The sequence below is a fragment of the Lissotriton helveticus genome, chromosome 9 (assembly GCF_964261635.1).
Source record: "Lissotriton helveticus chromosome 9, aLisHel1.1, whole genome shotgun sequence".
NCBI classification, from domain to species: Eukaryota; Metazoa; Chordata; class Amphibia; order Caudata; family Salamandridae; genus Lissotriton; species Lissotriton helveticus.
The window spans coordinates 1126024349-1126030348 of NC_136070.1; positions in this window are offsets into that span (position 1 = coordinate 1126024349).

Consider the following 6000-nt stretch of genomic DNA (forward strand, 5'->3'; position numbering starts at 1 on the left):
AGGAGGCCTGGTATCTCTGTCTCAGGACTCTATTTCCCAACACCCCGCAAGGGGAGCCGGAAACAATGGAGCTGGATTTCTCAGCAGAGGAGGGCAGCTTCCTGATCAGTGCGTCAACTGGAGAGTCGGCTTCCTTCGGCATTTGCTGTGGCGAGCTGTGTCGGGGAAGTAGGTTGTCGAACTGCTCCGAACCACCGTGCTTTGCCATAGCAAGTGAAGGTATATCTATACCTTGAAGGTGTTTAAGAATGCCGTAGTTTGACGTAAAGTCTGGCATATGAACGCCATGAATGAACCCCTGGGGAATAGTTGTTATGTTATGTTATGTTATGTAGCTTTTTATATAGCGCACGGCTACTCAGGATGAGTGTCCCGGCGCTTTCCACCTGCAGCTCAGAGTAAAAATAACACAACACAGAAAAAAAACAATAAAAGCAATAAACAGTAAAAGCGAACTAAAGATTAAAAAGCCAGGTCTTCAGGCTCTTCCTGAACTGAAGCAAGTTGGCAGTGCTGCGGAGCGAAAGAGGAAGCAAATTCCACAGCTGGGGAGCTCTGCAGCTGAAAAAACGTCCTCCCGCGCGGGCCTTCCTCACCCGCGGGACCACCGCTTTAAAGAGGGATTCCGAACGCAAGGAGCGGACTGGACGATAGAAGGCCAGTCTCCGCCGCAGATATCCAGCCCCTGATCCAAACAGGGCTTTATGCATCAAAGTCAAGGATTTGAACTGGATCCGCTTCCTGATAGGCAGCCAGTGTAGCGTCTGAAGCTCGTCTGCGAAGGCCAAAAATAGCCCGGGCGGCAGAGTTCTGCACCACCTGTAGGCGCTGAACCAGGTAGTCAGGGAGGCCAAGAAAGAGGGCGTTAGCATAGTCAAGCCTCGAGCCGACAAGAGCCTGCACAGTAATCCTCCTGTGCTCCTCAGACAGCAGAGGCAGAAATTTGCGGAGCATTTTCAGGATACCGTAGCAGGTGCCAGCCAGACCTAGAATATGAGTTCTCAGCGACAGCTGATTGTCAAGTTTGACACCCAAATTTTTGGCCACCAAAGACGGCTGTGCCGGAGGGCTCATGTCAGATGGCCACCATTGCTGCCACTCCGGATCGGCGACGCAACCAAAGAATAGAACCTCGGACTTACTTGAGTTGGCCCTCAGACTGTTCCGCTGGAACCAGTCGAAGACCAATGCAAGACAGTCCCGAATTCTCTCTCCATCAAACTCTTGGTCTTTCCCGCATGTGAAGAGGAGTTGCGTATCGTCGGCATAAGAGACGATCCGGGCCCCGTAAGCCTCCACCAAGGCCGCCAAAGGGGACATGAAGATGTTAAACAACGTGGGGCTCAACACAGAACCCTGTGGAACCCCCACTCCCAGTGGCGGCATCTCGGCGGAACTCTGGGAAACCCAGACCGTCTGACGGCGGCCTTCAAGGAAAGAAGTAAACCACCTAAGCACCGTCCCTCTAAGGCCGATGTCATACAGCCTAGCTAGGAGCGCCTTATGGGGGACGGTGTCGAAAGCCGCCGATAGGTCTAACATGACCAACATGGCCCTGCCGCCGACATCCAAGGTCTCCCTGATGATCTCAGTAACCTCCAACAGAGCCGTTTCCGTGCTGAAATTAGGACGGAAACCGGATTGGGATATATGGAGCAGATTGTTAGCTTCCAAAAAGCTCGACAAGACGCCGTGGGCATGTTTTTCCGTAATCTTCGCTAGCGCCGGAAGAAGCGAGATTGGCCTATAATTGGCCAAAACCTCAGCGTCGAGACCCGTTTTTTTTAGGAGGGGGATCACCATCGCTCTTTTCCACGAACTAGGGACTCTCCCCTCCCTCAAGGAGGCATTGAGGATGGGGTTAACCAGTGGATTCACCACTGCCGCCATCCCGGCCAGGAATTTGGCAGGGCAGGGGTCAAGTGGCGAGCCAGATTTAAGATTGGCCAGCAGCGACCTAGACACCTCGCTGGAAACACCAGGGAAATCGGACAGCACCACCAAAGGTGTGTGCGGAGGTCCACAACCCGTCCTCATGACGCCACTACCATCCAGTCCCTCCTCGAAGGTGGCCTGAATCGCCTTGATCTTATTAGTGAAGAAACCGGCAAGATCACACGCCCATGCATCCGAAGAGGCTAATGGGGGCGAATGGGAGCTGGGGGTCGTGAACTCCTTCACAATATTAAAGATCTCCTTACAGGAGTTCGCAGATGCCTCGATCCTCCTAGCCAGATAGTCCCTCTTGGCACCCAAGATGTCCCGGTGGTAGGCCTTCACCGCCGCCTTATAGGCGAGTTTAGCCTCCCCATCATACAAGAAGCGCCAGGCCCTCTCGGCCACCTTGCATTGGCTGCGAGCCACATGGAGCGCCTCCGTAAACCACGGTGCAGATTGCCGTGCCGCCAAGGACCGGGGGGCTGCCTTAGGGGCAAGATCATCCAGCCTGTCAGTAAGCCATAGCTGCAGAGCCTCAGTGTCGCTATCCAAATCACCCGAGAGATGACAGGGGTGGTCCAGCAGCGCCTGCTCTAGCATATCAGGTGTCACTCTGTGCAACGCTCTCGAGGCCGGTCTAAGCAGGGAAGACGCTCTATTGTCCGGGCGCGCACACTCCAGCACCGAGAATCTGATCAACCTGTGATCGGTCAAGAGCACCTGCAGGGTATCAACCTCCAAGAGTGGAACAGACGAAAACACCTGATCCAGGGTATGCCCCTTCTCATGAGTTGGCCCTGACACGAACGGTATGAGACCCAGCGGAGATGTGACATCCAACAGTTTGGCCGCATCTGGGTCATCCGCCACGTCGAGGTGGAAGTTGAAATCGCCACGACACAATGCTGTGTGGTCAGCGCCAGCTCAGAAACGGCTGTCTGCAGGTCCTCCAGAAAGAGACCCACAGGGCCTGGTGGTCTATAGACCAGCAACACCTTCAGAGCCTGACCCGGGGATAGTCTGAGCGTAAAGGCGAGCGACTCGGCGCTCCCAATGGAGTTCAGGGGAAGCACTGAGCAGGAAACGCTCTTTTTCACCACTACAGCCACTCCCCCACCCCTCCCCTTAGCTCTATCCTGCCGGAAGATATTATACGCCGGAGGAATGGCTGAGAAGACGTCCGGATGGGAAGCCTCTCCCAGCCAAGTTTCGGTCAATAGCAAGCACAGGGGATTTTCCCTGACCAGAAGATCGTAAATATGCAGGGCATGGCGTCCTACCGACCTCGTATTCAGCAGCAGGCAGAGATGCTTCACGCTCGCTGTTGCTGGGCGGGGAACTGTAACACGAGTCCAAGACGGCGTCCAGCCACAGCCAGGACAACGTCGTTTGCCCCTAAACCGCCCAGGGAAGACGGAGCGGCAGGAGCAAGAATGGCCCCGCATGTCCCGCAATGTCGCTGAGGAATAACTAATCATCTTAGCCACAGTATCGCCGGACCGGGGTCCCCCGACGCCCCGACGCCACCAGGACGCTGACGGGCGCAGACGGGCAGGACTCCGGCACGACTCAGGCTAAGCGGGGGCGTCTACCTGCGCGTCACGCTGCGCGTGAGGGAGCGACTTTAAGTAGGCGCTCCAATCAAGCCAAAGCGTGCGAGTCCGCTCCAAGATGGCGGCCGCCGCTGGCTGAGGTAGCCCAAAGAAAGATGGCGCCCAAAATGACCCCCAGGACCCGGACCCACCGAAGTAGTGGTGCTTTGCCGGCAGAAAATGCCGATTTTTAAATGCAGGTAAGGGGAGAAAGGGGCGCTGGCTTCAGACAGGCAGGCTAAAAACAAGGGTGAATACAACCAAAACGAACCCAAATACAAAACAGGGGACTTTAAAAATACTCCGCGCTAATAGCCGCGCGAGCGCGGCGAAGTGGTAGATGGTCTAACCAGCACCACGCTAGAGCCCGCCTTAAGTAGGCGCTCCAATCAAGCCAAAGCGTGCGAGTCCGCTCCAAGATGGCGGCCGCCGCTGGCTGAGGTAGCCCAAAGAAAGATGGCGCCCAAAATGACCCCCAGGACCCGGACCCACCGAAGTAGTGGTGCTTTGCCGGCAGAAAATGCCGATTTTTAAATGCAGGTAAGGGGAGAAAGGGGCGCTGGCTTCAGACAGGCAGGCTAAAAACAAGGGTGAATACAACCAAAACGAACCCAAATACAAAACAGGGGACTTTAAAAATACTCCGCGCTAATAGCAGCGCGAGCGCGGCGAAGTGGTAGATGTTCACTGTAAAGTATCTGAGTTCTTGAAGAAATCAATATTCAAGCAAGGGGAAGTCCCTAACGGCTTAAGCTGGTTTTCCAAGAAATCGTTGTGATGTTTGGTGAACGGATGGAAGTAGCCATGCCTGTATTTGGGTAGCATGGGCTATGCCTAAATAAGGGCTTGATTTCTATGCCTATATAAGGGCAACGTGAATTGTACCTATATAAGGGCATGAATCTGGAAAATCCAGTCAGAATCTAAAACGCCATACAACACCCACTCCACTTTCTTATGCACAACTTCTACTAAGTTCTAAACACGTTAAACATATCTAAACATGATGTGTAAAAAATCCCACCCATAAAACATAAAAATACAATGGTACTGGCTGTACACAAAAGCGCATTGGAGCTGTACGCATTAAAAGCAATGTTTCATTCTAAGCATAAAGTTGACATTTGTAAATGCTATATGAATGAATCACGCAAATGTACATTCATGAAATGGCTCATAAATACAGAAGAAAAAGGTGCCGAAACCATTTCATGTCATATTACACATAACTGTTGGTATGAGGACAAGGTCAAATATTGTCTCTGGAAGTTTTTCAAAGAATTCTAGTTCTCTATGAATAGTTCTACTTTAAGCAGATTACTTTGTGCCAAAAAATTAAAAAATACAAATTTGGAAAAAGAAAAAGTTCATCATAGAAAAAAGAGTCCCAAAGTTAGAACTTTGTTTTGAAAAAATGAAGGTCGAATTCAGAGTCTCTCAGAACACTGTGTGCCAAATCAAAAGTCAGTATTATTGTTTGGAGAAAACATAAAATCTTCTAAGTCTGTAAAGAATTTAACTACCATTGTAGGTGAGAGTTGGATTACCTCATTAAGAAGATCAACCACACATAGATGTTAAGCATTGCCATCAGCATTTGTCGCATTAGCAATGTTCGAATCAGATGGTACATGTGTGCCTGTTGTTTCTCGTACCTCACCGTCAGCATTTTGTGTCTGTGAGATCTCAATGAATGCCGTCATCAGAATTGGTAGATTCTGGGGACAACACAGTGCATGGGCCGTTACTGGTTCAAGCAAAGTATCAACATCCGTTGGCATGACTGATGGGAGTGTGAGACAGATGTCTAACACGCATTCTTCTCCGCATAGCAGGTATCGTAGAACAGGTAAGATGCAATCTTGCCAAATTGGTCTGAATGACAGAAACCATGTGGTATTTAATTCTCTTAAACAAGTTAATCCTAAAATTTGGACGATGCGCTCACGACACTTCACCGCCAGTAGAGTTGTCTCCACTGTGATCTGGATGTCGCTTGTGGATGGGCTTGCCATATCGAAGCAGTAGGAGCAAAAATAGTATCCCTGCAACCAGTCCCAAAATGAGAGGCAATCCGTCAAACACAGAGTGTACGAAGTTTGGAAATATTCCTAGGACTGCTTCAAAGGGTGCGAACAGTCCCGAAAAAACTGTCTTAAATACATGTACAATACCACTTGTACTAGACATGTTTAAGATACGACTTAACATTTCTGAGAAATGTATAGGGAAATTTGTAGTTAAGAGGGCATGTATCTCTGTGGAAGTCCTTGCGACTTGCAGATCATAGGTCTCATTGGCCAGTTCTTCTGTAAAAGAATGGCTTTCATTCTGCTTAAAGTATCAATTTGTATAGAAGAGATGTTCAGTGAAGGCCATAACGGCGACTCCCGGTCTGCCTTGGTTTTTGGAAACAATACTTGCATACAGCAAGTGACCCTGGCTGACACAGTTATGAGGTAGGGTAAAC